The following is a 16602-nucleotide window of genomic DNA, read 5'->3' as shown; positions in this document are numbered from 1 at the left end:
ACTTATTATAACCCACCCCCTTTATCTATATCTGGAACCTTCTCCCTTTTTCTGTCCCATCTGTCGCTGGGTGTGGCGGGGAGATCTCAACAGCCTTGGAAATAAATCCAAAAGAAACGACCTTATCTTTATATATATTTCTATCTAATTGTTATTAGCATTGAGTCTAAATTTCTACGGTTAAAAGGAATCTTGCGGTTCGTAGCAAGACTATATAAGTGTTTTGTGCCTTGATTCACTCACTATTTGGCTATGAACCTCAAGGAATTATCTATTCCTGCGCTGAATATCAATCTCCTCGATGTGGCGGTCATCCCGAACTTGACATTTGACCAGAACTAATCCTACGCTTGTCTGTACACAGCAAAAATTACATCCTATTGCCATTGCCATTGAGAGGTTGCTAAACGGTTTGCTGAATGTCTCTGGGTGAAAACCTCTGATGAGGTCCGAAGTGCCCATGAAAGGCAGTTTATTGGGTGGCGTTGCCCTCAGGGTGGAACCGATCAGTGTGTACTGGTCTAGCTATCGTAACAATGGTTGGTGGTAGAAATGCAACGTCCGGTAGCGGAATATCTGACGAATATGGTAAACCGAGTGTTGAAATACCAGCAGCTTATAGAAGCCGGTAGAAGAAGGTAGAAGCCGTTAAAGCAGGCCAGCCGATGTATACTAATTCAGCCGGGCGTAGTGTAATCTCGATTACCTTGTGTCGTACTACCACTTAGGCCATCGTGAGTGTCCTAGTCGGACAAGCCATTTATGACTGGCCCGTTTCAGCTAAGTCCCATTAAATATGTAACCGAGTGTGTGCTCTACTTCGAGCCAAATTCCATATATATATATATACATACATTAAATAACTTCTATTAGAAACAGCAGATATGTATGATTTGATCTCGGGAAACCGTTAAAAGTTTTAAAAGCCGTACTTTCTTTATGTTGCAAAATGATCCACAAGATAGATATGATTATCCAGAGGAAATTACCAATGAACGCTTAAAGGTTCCAATATACAAAAATGGAATACGGTTCTGTGTTTTATCATATTGATTGTACAGATAATGGTATAATATTTTTACAAGAATTGGTTTCTCATTAATTATATTTATTGACTCAAGTTTGCTATAATATATACACTAAAAATATAATTACAGTAGTATTCAAGTGTATCTAGGTTACCTCTAAATAAGATCTATCCCCAGGTTGGTTAATATTTTTGCTCGCCGTTTTGAGCCCATGACGAATCATTACGCTTAAACGTTGCTTATTAGAGAGCTTCACTCGTATATTGAGTAAGCTCGCAGTCTCTTTTGTCGAGACTAGGAACTAGATAAATAAATACAGGAGATAAATAAATACAGGTTAGTTGAGCATGCTTAGTACTCTTTTCCTTTTTAGATGTTGGCTATCTTGCAATGACTTCCTAAACATGTAAATCATAGTCTATTGACAAACCAGTCAGGACTAGCGCCTATATGACGAAGCCTGCGCCTTCTATAGAAATAATCTCGTTGAATAGCAAACTGGATACTCATTAGACAAAACACGCAAAAAGTATATATAACGGGTTCGTTACACAGTGGGGGGTATAGGAGATACGTTAATTGATTGGCAGCAGTACCACTATTATACCAAAATGACCAAGACTTTATAAAATCTTATAGGAAATTCATAATTGCATATAGTGGTAAACCACCTGGATGCCGTAATGTCAACAACTACGTACTATCGAACCTGCGCTCAAAATGCTTATAATTACTGTTAGCTTATTGCATGGTATTTTTTTGTGGAAATGTTTATTCGACTCAGTTTCTGGCGGCCAGACCTCGCTGTTCGAGCCAGGACGTAAAACAATGCCCCAATTTTAGATAAACCAGGTGACTCTTGGCTGTTTATAGCTATATATATGACAGTACTGCTCGAGTTCTCTAGAGACAAAAAAAGTATTTTCTGTTAAGCTTTGTTAAATATCTAACTTTATCATATAAAATTACTAGTGACCCGTATAGCCTCACTTGTAGCCCACATTACCCATCCTCTAATATACTATTTTCAATTCAAAGTAAACAATTTTTTTAGATTGAACGTAAATCTACCGCATTCCGATGGATAGTTTTCTGCCAGCACCATAATCAGCACCGTAGAGCGTCTGTGGTTTTTTGGCCATGTGATTTTTGCATCTCTTCATTGAAAGTAAATTAACAGCGTTAAGGAACTTCTGCAGAGAACAAAATAGATGGTAGTCTAATGGTGCAACATCTAGACTATGTCGCAAATGCATGAACATTTTCTGTCCAAATTCCCTTAATTTTTTTCCCGGCAAGCTGAATGTACATACAGTCTGATGTCAGGATGAAAGGCAAGAACTTTTCTATCCAGTAGTACCGATCGATTCTTTTTTTAAATGGCTTGTTGTCATTTTGTTAATCATTAATAGTAGACGTCGGAATTAATTGTTCTGGTAAGTAACTGTTTGAATATAACTTTTTGCACATTCTCAAGAAATGCTGTCTCTAGGGTACGGTTTGTCTTAAGACCTTCTACATGGATTCATTTATCTGATTCCCTTGCCAATGGTGCTTTTCTGAATTATTCGGTCGTTGAAGCCTCAATTGTGTCGACCTAGGACATGACCGACTTTATGCTATAGAGCCTGTATGTTGGTCCTAGTCTCGTATAAGCTCATATTGTTTTCTCGTATATATTTAGGGCTTTAGAAGTGCTCTGCTAGAGTTGAAGCATACATTTTTGATAAAGCCCCCACCTCGCATTTAAACGTCTGACTAGTGTGAGATTAGCTGCTCAATGGGATATAAGTCTTACTTGAAAGGTGTTTTTTTTTACGAAAGTGCATTTTAGACGTCATTTCTATTTCATTTTTATTTCTCTAAGCACACCGCTACCTTGCGTCAACCCACACCCTTGTCAACTCATCATTTTGTACCTACGTTCGGCACAGATCAAAGTTTTCATCGGTTCATATTGCACATTTTTTGAGCCGCATGTGTAATCGTATCACTCCGATATGAGGCACAAACCCTCACAACCTCTATTCGTTTGCGATGGACATTTCCTGTTATGGTGATTTTTCCGTTGATAGACTCGCTCCACCATTTATTTTAGGACTGACCAAGCTGCCAAGTCAGGCTCTATCCCGTCGTTTCTAAAAGTCCTTCCGGGCTCTCTCACTGGCCCATTGTATGGGCATCTGTCTTTACGCATGCGCGTTCACCGCCCTCGCAAGATTTGTCGACAGCCAACATCCTTGGTAAGAAAAAGGCGCCAAGATTGGTTTACACTTAAGCTCAACCCAGTTGGTACGTATTCTAACTTACACAGCGATTGTTGGGCTAAACTTGCGACTTACAGACTGGGTGCCAGGCGATTTTGCTTCTTCGCCGCTAAGAACAGTTGCACGCCGCGGGAGCATCTAAAATCCAGCTCAAGAATATTTGCCAGATCAGTAAGCTGCAGTGGCTCGGTAAATATCCCGTAGGTAGTGCATATTTGACAATTGAGCCACAGAAAGCTGGACGTTCCAGAAACAAAAATCCCAAAGACAACACTAACTAATGCAATAGGACGCGCTAATCTCAACCTTCTGGCTTGACCCTAGATAATGATGACTTAGTGGCTGGATTTCACTGCCTTGTCTTCAAAAGGTCTCACGTCTCCGTGTCAGGCCTCGACATCCATCTCTCCCAACGCAGTTTCATAAATACCCCTTTATATGCGCGCTTTCGATGATATCAGTGGGTGATCAATGAAAAGGGGCAATGCTTGCTGAAGTAGGTAATAGGATGCCTAGTTCACGAAAGAATCGAACGAACGGACATAGTCTTCGCTGTGATGCAGCCCTAAAAACTGTTGGTCGAAAGTGGGTGCTTATCACTTTCAATAGCCCATTCCCATGTTGTGTAGACCCAATGGCTTTTCTAAGTATCCATCCATTTATAATACTACTACTAAAAGCCTCACTCCACAAATTTGTCCGATCCGAAATGACCCCTTAGAGGGAACGGATTGCACTGATTCATTTTTGTTTTGTGTAGCTAAAGTTCTCCCCTGGGAAGGTCAGCGCGAGAGATAAAGCTAATTGGGCAAATACTTTTGCCTCTAGGGAACAAAGTTTGTTTCTCTATCTAGAGCTTGATGTTAATTTGGTCGTAAATCAACAACTTAGTTCTTGTTCTCCCCGTTTAAAAATAAGGCTATATAAAAATAAGAAATAGTAAGGCGTTCACCAACATCAACTTTGCTGATTTGATAGACAATGTGCTACTTGAACAAGTGCCTAACATGCTAAACATTTCTCAAAGTGTATTGCGGAAGAAAACTAATCGCTTCTGTGACCATTAAGGCTAAGACTTACCGATTGGGCGTACCATTGGGCATGCCCAAAAGGATCAAGATCCAAAGGGACACCGAAACAGCATAGGAAGCAGGTGAATAGTGCAGACCAGATCGTGGGAAACATTATACTTCTAAGCTGACTGACATAGCAGATCAAGCAGGCGATCGGCGTCACACTGCTGCTTGAGCAAAGGTAGGGAACGACGGAACTAGAAATGTCGCCATGTGATGCGTTCTACAATGGAACTTCACTAAGGACCCACTTACTCATCAACCCACACGCAGCTGCGTTGGCTTATATATGTATGACCTGTAACTGGAGGGACTGAAACTGAAACCACGATGCTCAACGGCGTTTACTTTACATTAATAATAGCAAATACTCTTTCTTCAACCTGACTGAGTAAGAAAGAAGTTATAGAACAAAATCTAAAGCAAAGTAAATTGTTTTTCGCCGGGATAACGGAAGATCAAGCAGATCTATTTCATGCATAACAACGAAAAAGACCCCAAAACAAATTCGGAGTTATTTGACGTAACCCTTACTGTAAATATGATCAGTCTTTTTGGTTCGATAGTGTAGTACAATATATCTAATAGCTAAATAGGCGCGAGGTCGACCTAGCATACTGATAGCATAGGCTTACATGAAGATCACTGGTTCCGCGGTAACAATGGAACGTAAGAACGGTAGGGCAATATCGTAGATATGTATAAAACCTGGTATCCAATTATTCAATATGCAGGCAGATTACGACAGGAAGTTAACACTAAAATAGTATTTCAAACGATCAGAATTCGCTGTGCTTAGAAAACGTAATCTACGAGGATTCAGGACGACTTGTTGTGAGGTCATAGAAACAGATTGGCCTTATCTGTGTTGATGCGTTGTAACTTTGTTGCCTACGTGAAAAATAACTAAAGTAAAAGTAAGTGTTTAATTTAGAAATAGTTATGAACCTTTCTTTCCGCTTTCTAAAAAAATATGTTTCCTTTAAGGGAGTTCAGTTAAGGAAATCTGCTAGCATAAGGAGCGTTACGCCTGTATTGCTTCGATCTAAGGGTTGTTGTTTTTGATAATGAGACGAGTACGCGGTCACCGCTTCCGAACAGGTGTGTCAACTTGCTGTTCTGTAACAGTAGATATTAATTGTATATTAAAAATATTATTGGAAAATTTAACTGTAGAAAAGTACACCTAACTTACTTAAAACATGTCATTGAAACAGAAAGTTCAAACTATGTCCAATGTTGACGCCATTACGTGCGTCGTCGGATCCACTATCGTATGATCTGTTGCCACGACGTCTCCGTTCGAACTGCTTTGGAATTCAACTACCGAACATACAGCTCTCATAAGCTGCTCACCATCGGCAACATTCGATATGACTGATCTCATCATTGTGGTGTATACCAATCGACTAGATCGACACCCTTTTGCAATAGCAAAAAGGTATCCCACCGAAAAATTATATAATACGTAGAAAATCTAAACAATCTTATCAACATCAGAGTACAGCGTAACTTCGTTCAGGTCTTAAAGTCTTGCTTAAAACACTTTAAAAGCCTTTTAATATGTTTCGTTTGATTTGAGTTTTTCATTGTCATTTTTGATTCCTCACAGGAAGAGGCCTGTTAGGCGGCCTGTGACCACTATATCCGTCCTTTAGTGTGTCTAGCAATTTGGCCAGTGTGTATGGTAGTTAACAGCTTCATCAAACACGATCATAAACGATAAAATTAGAAACTCCGCAATCAATGATTGAAGCAGTATCTACAGTTATCCAGGCCTAAAGCCATTTCTATAAAATAGTACACTATATGCTTTTGCTTTAGGTATAACCGCATTATAACATTAGATTCCATCGCTTGGCAAGCTATCCACATGCTTACGCAGCTAACAGGTCAGTTTACGTTGACAAGCCGCGTTCTTTGACTGGCGAGAGTAACAATCGCGCTTATTCCATTGGAGCATGTAATATCTTTGCGCGTCGGTCAATCAGGTCGACGGTTCGTAAAATTTCAGTCTGACTTCCGCAAATACTTTTGAATTTTAGTCTGATACTTGAGCCTATCTATCCTGAGTTGCATCTAATAAATTTATTCAAGAGGATTTTGGACTTTTCGTATACTTTCCGCTTCCTTAGGGATGAAATTGATTCTTGTGCCCCTTTTGTTAATCACTATTCTAAATAGAGAGGCTTCTTCCCGGCAAAATAGTCTGGCGCCCTGCTTGCTTTCAATACTTCTTGTCTCTAAGAGCTGAAGAAGGAAATTCAGGCGGCGGCCCTCGTCTCTGTCAGAATCCTAAGCAGCGATATTATTGAGATGCCAACATAAAAAGGTAACGGACACTTTTAAAAGGGAAGTAGGGAGAAAATCACGTGCGTTCGAGGCTTTCTAATCTAACCCCTCGTGTCTCGGTCATTCCCTGGCGCAAAAACACACTGAATCTGATCTGAATTACGCAGAACTCGTTACTGCTATATAGACTTAATATTTCACAGGTGCCAATACTAGATTACATTACTGTCAAGCGGGTGAATACTACGAAAGAACTGGGCAGTTCGTGCTCTGGTGATGCTTTCCAGTTGCATTGTGGTGACACGCCATTGTTTCACCGATCGCCCCATAGACTTATCGTTTTTAAGAAAAGCTGCAGGCAATCGTTGCCAATACGCGTTGAATACAGAACTTCGAATGACTAATTATATAGAAAATAAAAACATTCGAATAGTAAATATAACTAGCCTTGGCTAGTTATTTATACGTACATTTACCTCCAAGCACAACGAGGATGAACGTTTCTAACTCGAGACAGGCAAATAATTCCTCAGGTCTAGAAGAACTCAACGAGCTACAAGAACATAAGAGGCGAGGGTGGGCTTCTTTATGACCTAATTGTAAGTACTACAAAAAAGAGTTTCAGCGCCTACAATCGGGCTACTAGTTCAAGAACAATATACCACACAACAGTTGCGGTCTTCTATAATGGTATGAATTGTTTACAAATGGGCAGCTTATCTAAATCATTCGAGAATCTATTGCTGTATACAGGTAAAGTTGAAGAATTAGTTTAAACACTGCTTTATTATAAAAATATTAGTTTAAAAGCAGTTTTAAACAACTATTATTTAGGGTCATTCAATTATAACCGTATTGTATATCTGTCTATAATGTTTGGCTTATAACGAACGTTTGCCCGAGTGACCTGTTTGTCTTATATGATAATGCTATAATTTTGCTTTTGCCCCAGTTGCCTCGATTATTCAAACCACTACTGCCGATACACAAATCTGACATTGTCATTATCATCTAATTAACAATTATAGCTAGAGGCTCAGTTAAAACTCTGTTAGGTGTCGTACGAGGTCAGGCCAATGTTTTTACGATAGCGGGCCTAACGCGCTAGCTCGTTAGGCTCGGTCTAGCAGTCGGAAGACTGTCGAAATTATAATCTTAACGCTATTTTGTAAGCTTGGCAGTATTCAATATGATCTCCGCAGTTTTTAAGTTCGTTGAGTATCTGTACTACTACTATACGTAATAGGTGTTTTTTTTTTAGTTCGCATTGGTCAGTGTTATATTGAACTAGTGAATGGCAAAACTCTCAACGCTGACTTTTCAGTGACTTTTAAAGGCCGACGTCTCCGTATACGTCGTAGCAATTGCACCATATACGGGTTACAGGTTCAATCAATACAGACACGATTCGCCCCTTCAAACCATTTGGAAAAGTCTCCGAATCGTTTCGCATCAGTTAACTTGACCATAACGCAGCAGTTACGTCTACATAGGATTTGTCTTAGGGTAGAATGAATCCACTAATGTCCATGCCCGACGATTACAGGGTTCAACACCTGAACGACCACAACGGTTCAGTAAGTTTAATAAAGACTGCTGTTTCTGACGTAGGGCCCTACATCCATCGCAATATTCTGCTGCACAATGCACTGTTATCACGACTGTATTTTAAATCATAGCGTTCCCGAACTTGGTACAGTGCAGCCTTACCATGGCCTAATCACGTAGCAGTTTTGCACCCGTGGTTAGATGACCCATCGCTTTGTCCGGACGCTCACTGCGACCTGAGCAAAGGTGACACGAGCTGAAGTACTGCTGCAGGTCGCGATCCAAGCGTGCTGGTAAGGAAAAGCTGCTTTCGTCCGACTACAGAGCCGGCTTGCTCATCAAGGTAAAGGCGTGCACCGCCGGCGGACAATTACTGCGATATTCAGCAGCTATCCTGCAAGCCCTTGATACCATGCATAGGGGTATCACGCCAGAAGCTAGGCAGGGCAAGAAGGCACAATGTGCTGAGGTATAATAATAAGAAGTAAAGGCTGCATAACGAGGTGATGAAGTGCCAACGAATGATAGCTACATTCATACGTATGAACATCAGCAGAATTGCTGGCTTCACTATGAATCTAGCAGATAACAGAGCGGCTTTGCGCGACGGGTTAGCCAGAAGACGACGTAGGCGCGATGACTAGTGAAGCCAGCCGGGTACCTCAACGGTGTCCGTTGTCCCAGTAGACAACCAGAGTTCTTTCTTTCTACTCAGGGAAAATTTATGTGGCCCTAGCGAAGGACTCATGAAAAGGAAAGCCTGCTGGTCCCACAAGCAGATGCGCTAACGGATAGGAAATAGTTAGATGACGCTTCTGGTGAACGGCGGACAAGGCCGGGTGAAGGCGTGCATCTGGTCCGCTGTGTAGTTGCATTTTTGGATGCGACAGATGATAATAGGTTAGACGCATAAATCCTAAGCTGAGCCGATGGTACGTTCGTGTTGGGCTATTGTATATGACTCTACAGATGAAAAGTCCGGGCGCGATATTTCCGTTTTTTTGGAGGTGATTACTACCAGAATCTACTATGTGATAAGCAGATATTCGACCTGGCCAATAGTATTATGTATCCATAGCGGTGCGTCACGGGTGTAAATCACAAGTGACTTATATAGATCGACGTTTCGTTATACAGATCGACTAACGAATTTTGCAGATATAACCCCCGACAAAAGGAGCTACACGCAGTGCGACGAAGCGGGACGTGAGGCGATGAAGTACACCTAACAAATATTTTGTATTCAAAAAAATGTTTCCAAATTGCTTACGTTAGAACTATGTTTTTTAGTGAAATTTCTTAGAACCTTGTGTTCTGCCTCGATGACTTATAAACGTTGAGTCGGTGAAAACTACGTCTCATCATTGACCAACGCGTGGTCAGGAAGTGCATGTACATTGTCATCGAATCTCTATAATTCGTTTCTAGAATCAATGCGCTACCTTTTTCATATACATCATATCACATAGTTGGCATCACACATAATTTGACTTTTGTCAACCCAATTTAGATGCAGAGCCGTGGCAGCAGCGTCTTCCTTAACGTAGCTGGCAATAGCTTCTAGGTTCCTGCTAATTACCACCTTAACGATGGCCGGTTGCTTCAATATGTAACTAGGACCAAGGCCGAACACAAATTTATATTTGAGCTTTGTCGGTTTTACATAACAGAGCTTTTCTCCTATTCAGCGCTAACAACATGGTGGTGTTACAACAAAGACTCTCTTACAGAACCTCTGCAAATACAATTTGTTGTAATAGGAACACTCCGTCACGACTTGGAGGACAAATAGCCCATTTACCTCTGTAGTGTTATTACGCTTCGCCACTTCAACTGTGATCACCGGAGCGCTTACGAACCAAGCACACGGTTTTCGGTCGATTTATATGTTGTTTATCTCAGCAGCAAAAAAGTCCTACGAAAACTGATGGTAACTCGGCTGAATGGAACATACCCGAAACCATTCGTCGATGAGGTCCACTTATAGTGAGCAGCTAAATACCTACCGCTCGCCAATTAACGTCACTAATATTTTTCTGTTAAGCTGATTTTTCATTAAGTTGCGAGTAACCTCGCAATCAGCAGACGACACTGCAAAAACTCGATATCCCGAAAGCGTGGCGCCGAGTGATACTTACCTAATCCATCGATGGAGCTAAAAGTGACATCGGTCGTCAACAAGCGATTAAACGCGTTTTCCGCTACTTGCAGAGAAAGAGACACGAGTATTGGACTCTATGCTATATATATTATATATATAAAGAGAGAGAAAGAAAGCTGAAACGGGTTACCGCACGCTTACCGAAAGCGAGGCAGATAAAGTAGAATATTAATATGAGAACATTCTCCTTTTTCTTGCCATCATTACTGAGTCGACCCCCCCCCCCCCCCCGGACACTCTTCGAATTCTACCAGCTGTCATTGTGCTTCCTGGACCCATCGGGGCAATATGTACATGGCACGAGCGAGCGCTCGGCTCCCTCGTGCCAGGCGCCAGCCGGAGCTGCTGTGACGGCGGAGGACAGAAGCAAACGAGAGGGCGGGGGGAGAGAGGGCACAGGAAACAAATTTAACTTGAGTGCATAATACATCCGGCTTTAAGCAAGCGCTCGCCGCGAAACGAGCGCGTTTCTAAGCATTAACTACAAACAACGGCTGGCAGGTACTTGAGGAAAATGCTACTGCGATTATATCGCTCATCATTGCTTCCAACTGGCTGTTTAGCTAGACAGTTTTGTAAAAGAAGGATATTAAAGACTGTAACATGTTAGATCTCGTACAGCTTCACCTGTAGAGACATGAATTCGAGAGGAAAATGAGGACTGTGTCAGAAAAGCGCTGTATACTCAAACATGCTTGATGTACATTGCACGTTGGTCGTCGAATTAAGCTCGGCTAGGCAAAATACAAAACATATACATGAGCTAAAGTATAGTCGATCAGGGTGGAGTGCGTATTCAGGGCTGAAGCTGTTTAAACTCATGCGGCACCATCTTATCTATCTATTCGATTTTTCTACCTATTCTTGCCTTGTACTCCTTTTTTTTTTAAGAAAACCTATAGAGCTCTAGCTCCTTTTCTCACGGCGATGCCCCGCCCGAGTCAGAGAGAAATGTGAACAGCTACTTCAGTGTCCCTTGGTCATGGAGCGTTCTCAGCCAGTATCTTGTCAGGCAGCGCGGACCAGTAATCATTTTAACTGTAATATAAAAAATACTTTCATCATTTAGACGAGCTATCACGTCGCTATCTAACCAACACATATATACGCGGGTTGTTTCACCATCGTCCAATTGGTAGCCGCGCGAGTCACTGTTTATCTCGATCAGGCAGCGGAGTCTGTTAGAACGGACGACGCGACATGGTAGTCGGGACAAGAGCACTTCAATCTATCGATGATAGACGCTAAAAGGGCATCCGGTGCCCTAGCTAACTTTGCGTCCTGGATTTCCCTTAGTATCCCTATCCCGCGAACGATTCTGTGAATATATACGTTGTTCGAATTCGGTGACATCGGCCGTAATGTGCGGCGGATTTATGCAGAGAGGGCTTGCTCGTTCGCTTGTTCCACCCAGTTAGGTTTGTTTCTGAGTGTCTTTACCTGAAGGTGTCCGAAGCACAGTGATGTACACTTGAAACGGCAATAGGTTACATCAGAACCCTTTCTCTCTGCAGTGTTACTTGATGGATCGATCAGGCTACCCGGCGCCTGCAGATTTTCTCTATATATAACGGTGAAAATCACTCGGCCTATTTATCTCTTGTCTATATATGCTCTCATAGCTTAGAAAATATCCGATTAAGCGGAAGTTAACCAAATGATGCATGGCCATGCGTTGTCTGATCAGCTTCCGTCGATTCGAACGAATCTTCGATTCAACTACAAGGACAATAAGTGATAGCATTAAACCTTTCCGGTAGAATGGTACCTACCGATGGGATGGTTTCGTTTCTGTACTTCTGCTGCTAGAGCTATCACGCCTGAGTGGCCACGAAACACGAAATTCGTATGTCATCCCTTTCGTAACGATGTACGATTCAGCGTATCGAACTGTTTTAATATCGCAGCAGCGCTGCGTCGGATCGTACTGGATTGACGGTAAACCTTACATCGTTTAACATATCCTTTAGCCTCAATACACTAAGAGCTTTGTAGCTGGACATGGAAAGTTCCCTATTCTCTTGGTTCTCGAATACACGAACCATTCTTTACGTCAACCTAAATTTTTAGCACAGGACATTGCTAGGCCTAATGATGGATCGGTAACATATTTGTCATACTAAAGTTAAGGATACGAGTTCAGGTAATCGAAGTTCGAAATCTTACGTAAATAGATACATGTTACGAACATAAGGTTTAAAAAATGTATGAGTAGGCTTTTCTGGGCTGCTAGGGTCACTCAGCTTTATGTCAATTGTTTTTGTCGGAAGTCGTGTGTATTAAGCGACGTTATTTTGAACGGGCAATGATTCTTGAGTATTGAAGCTTCAAACATTGTCTTCCCTGATCACTGTGATTTTCGTAGCCATTTAACATGTGCAGTATCACTAGCGTTTGCTTGCGCTATTAATCTGTTTGACGTCGTTCAAAAACCGGCATGAGCCACGCGTTTATTAGATGCCAGCCATTTACCGCCATTAACTAAAAGTAATCCTGTTTGACGACACGCAAGACGTGGCTTTTATTATTTGTTTATAATCTATAGCCTACTTATCTAAATGGTGTCAATATCTCAATGAACGTACAACACGGACTATGCAAATCGTTGCCCATCGCCTCTTTGTCGCAAATTTCTCGTTCTACAAAATACTTTGTCGTTTTCATTTTCTGCCTAATGGCCGTCTTGCTAATTGGTATTGAGGCAGTCAGCAGGCGGGCAGTTGCTAGTAATATGCCTAGGAAGCATTTGTTGTTTCCTGCGACAGGAATAGTAGGTGCACTTGCTCTGCCCGAGGCCGGGTGCCCTCGCACTAAAAAAAAATTCCCCAGAACCAAACAACTGCCCCACTTAAGTCTGTAGGCTTCGATTTGATTCTGAACAAAGGACCTCGACGAAACTCGCGTTTCGTGCAATTCTCCGTTCCATGTCACTGATTCTTTGCGTGCTCTTTAAAGGAAAGCTGTCCTTTGTGTTACATTGCTGCCACAGTTAATAATCTGGATTTTTATAGCGATCCCCGATGAAAGCAGCAAACGTTTCGCCGACGGGGTTTAGGTGAAGGACGTTTACAGTATATGATACCTGTACAATAAAAGATTAATGAACATTTACTATGTAATGAACGCCTTTCAATCTGCATTAGACATTACAGGATAGAGAAAAGATCGCACACACAAAACTGTCAACTAGATCGCGCTATTCTACTATTATTATTTTAGTAATTCTAAATCATTATATTGTCGTACGAAAACATAAACGTGATACCTATGCAGCGATACGGATAGGGAGACATTTGCGACTATAGTTTGCTTTTGCACTAAGATTTGATTGAGAATTACCTAGTGCCTATTTGGACATTGTTGTATTATTAGACACTACTGTCTACTTTTCGTTACGATGCCTACACTGGTGACTAATATGTGTATATGTGATTTAAATAACTTGAATGTCGGCATTCGATTTCCACCGCAAAACCCTGCAACTGCCGCTAAAACTGGCGATGTTCGGCCCAAATGCTGCCTTCCCAGCAACGCTTAATCTTCGAAAACAAGAGTCTGACCCGCCATACAGCGCCGTTTCGCCAAGCAGCTTCCGCTGCAGCGCGCCAAATTCGTCTTGAAGCCGTGAGCTGAAGTGCTGAGATAGTGAATTATGCTGGCGAAGGAAGCTCCCGATACCGCAAGATGCCAGATCACTGTTTCGAGAGGGGTGTTACTCTTCTCAGCCGTTGGTGTTGATACTGTTGCTCGTGCGGACGCGGGCAAAATTGGCTAGCATCTCCGTTAGATTGCGTAGCTGAAGCGTGTTTGCCTATTGTTAGACCTGGATGCACTTTATGAGATAAGGCTAGGTTTGAGGCCGGTCATCTACGATCGTTTTGTGCATGAAAGGCTTCCAGTTTACTGAACAGCAGCGCTTAACAAAGATAACGAAGCTGAACGTAGAACTCAAAAACTTTCTGATATAGGGTTAGTTTGGCAGCCATTAGTGGATAAGCTCCTGGTTAACCTGCGTGCCGATATAACAATCATTACGGTCTTAACGTGAATCGAATGGGTGCCACATATGAGCTATCATACTGCATCGTTTGGGTTACAATGCGAACGCGAGAGCAGCGATTTACAGGGCATATATCCAAGTTCGGTATCTCTATTTGTTATTTTAATCTTTCTTCTCCTGCATCCAACAACTAAAACTGGACCCGCAATCTTTCGCTCTCCGTCTGTCTAACTGCTCCAGAATAGCCTTCAAAACTGGGACAACTCCCTAGTACCGTTTTGCAAACATGTATCCCACACAAAGCGTCTACAACGTTTACTGTACGCTATTTGTTACGTTATTGTATCAATTTACTCTACGCTGTTTTGTTCAAAACCAATTCGAAATCCTACCATGCGTCAAAAGATGGTAGCACTGAAGTCGGTACTTCAGCCGAGTGATACTGCATGACACAGGGATATCGTTGAAACGAAACTCAGGTCCTGCCCATCGTTTTTGAGCAGAATGTCCACGGAAGATTGATAGCTTCCAGTGAAGCGATATTTGCTGTGCGAAAGTAGAATGCCCCCGTGTCTCATAGCTTGTGCATTCTGTTTTGTATAGATACTTCTATTAGGCGCCTCTCTTAAATGACATAGAACTTTGAAGGTCAAACTTAGGTGCTGACGCAGGCGTTTCAGCGCGGGTCGTGTGGAAGTTAACAGCATGATGACGGGCGGTTAGGTATTGGCAGATGAGTCCGGAGCTATAACGTCGTTGCGGAAAATAACTGTAGATAGGAAGTAAATATTGTTTAGATAACTTTTGTAGGAAGGATCAGTGCGAACAGATAACCCGGTGCATTAGCAGGTTGCACTAATATAAGCGCCCGAGCAGCTAGTTCAATAGCTGAACGGTAACCGTTGCAAAGAAAGTATATATTATTCCCGCGTCGTTTAATATTTCGATTATCAGATTATTAATGGCCAAATGCTATATACCGCTGGCCAGTAGGGACAGAAATACAGTAAGCGATGTATTACCTCCATTATAAATTAAAGAGATATCTAATCCATACCCATTATGCTCAGTTATATGTGTGGGTTTTTCTAAAATCGTTTAACACATTCTGATCCCTTTTTTTATTGCTATTTTTTTCTAACAGTAAATATGTTGATTCATGAAATATCCAAACTATTTTTTAATCATACGTTCACTCTGTTCCCAATATTGACAATTTCATAGCCCAGATCAATGAGAACAACAATCCTGCAAAGCAAAAGCTCCTCCTCCGACATACGTTACTTAATTATGAATGAAAAGGTGCAATAAACGGAAGATACAAAAACCCACCTACCACTATTTTCCATCATTTTACTCTCAAATTTCTTTAGCATTAACGTATCATTCGGTAGCTGCCTCAAATCGATCTGTGCAGTCGAACAGCAGTCGACATTGAAGTTCAACATCGTTGATCGTCGAGCAGGTTTTGACCGTTGAAAACTTCAGCCTGGCTACCTCTACAGCTGTAATCGGAATGGTAGATAATGCAGCTCCCTTTAAATCTATGTGCGCTTTACAGATGTATTCAGGATGAATTTGAGCCCAGATATACTGATCGCATAAAGTATACGTTTGTCAAATCTCACGCATGTTGATGGGTCAACATGTTCATTTAAAATCTGCGGCCTACGGGATTTCTGATTGTACATACGATGTTCATGTTCTAGTTGTTGCTTTCCGACAATACGAATGCCCAGCTAAAACACTGATCCTAATCAACACCAAATCTCCTTATTATTTCGTTTCCTAGCGCAGTGTAGCTATTTTAGGACATGGATTTATACTTTTTGATATATTAGAATAGCCCCTCGAAGGGACTGCAAAAATTGTCATTAAGACTCATTGTGAATACCCCCCGGCACGGATGCGTTTAGTAAAAGGCGAAACGCATATTCGTTTATGCCGTGAGATTTGAGCGATAGATTCACCTTCTCAACAGCAGATTTCTAACGTGAGCAGAGAGTATCACAGAAAGGCTCAAGTATTTCTTTTGTGATAATTTGGCACTTATACCTGGCGACGTAGATTATGGTGGCTGATGTTAAACATCAATGCCTCAGGTGAAGATAATTTATGTTACGTCTAATCTAAAGTAGATCGACCGCCTTAGGCCACAACGGCAACTACTGTAAATATTCCCTCTACCTGTTTTCGTTGAGCCGCTTTCGAAATTATAATATGTGCAGCGCAT

General features: G+C 41.6%; 1 non-coding gene across 1 annotated transcript; it reads right to left on the bottom strand.

Moving 5' to 3' along the window:
• Positions 1-16213: 16213 nt before the first annotated feature.
• Positions 16214-16330, bottom strand: LOC147751789 (U5 spliceosomal RNA). Its single transcript, XR_015315905.1, has one exon. It is a non-coding gene; the product is annotated as a U5 spliceosomal RNA (small nuclear RNA).
• Between the last annotated feature and the right edge of the window lie 272 nt (positions 16331-16602).

This window comes from Varroa jacobsoni, unplaced genomic scaffold (assembly GCF_002532875.2).
Source record: "Varroa jacobsoni isolate VJ856 unplaced genomic scaffold, vjacob_1.0 contig04038, whole genome shotgun sequence".
NCBI classification, from domain to species: domain Eukaryota; kingdom Metazoa; phylum Arthropoda; class Arachnida; order Mesostigmata; family Varroidae; genus Varroa; species Varroa jacobsoni.
The sequence above is the reverse complement of the archived record's forward strand: the minus strand, read 5'-3'. Positions and strand labels throughout refer to the sequence as shown.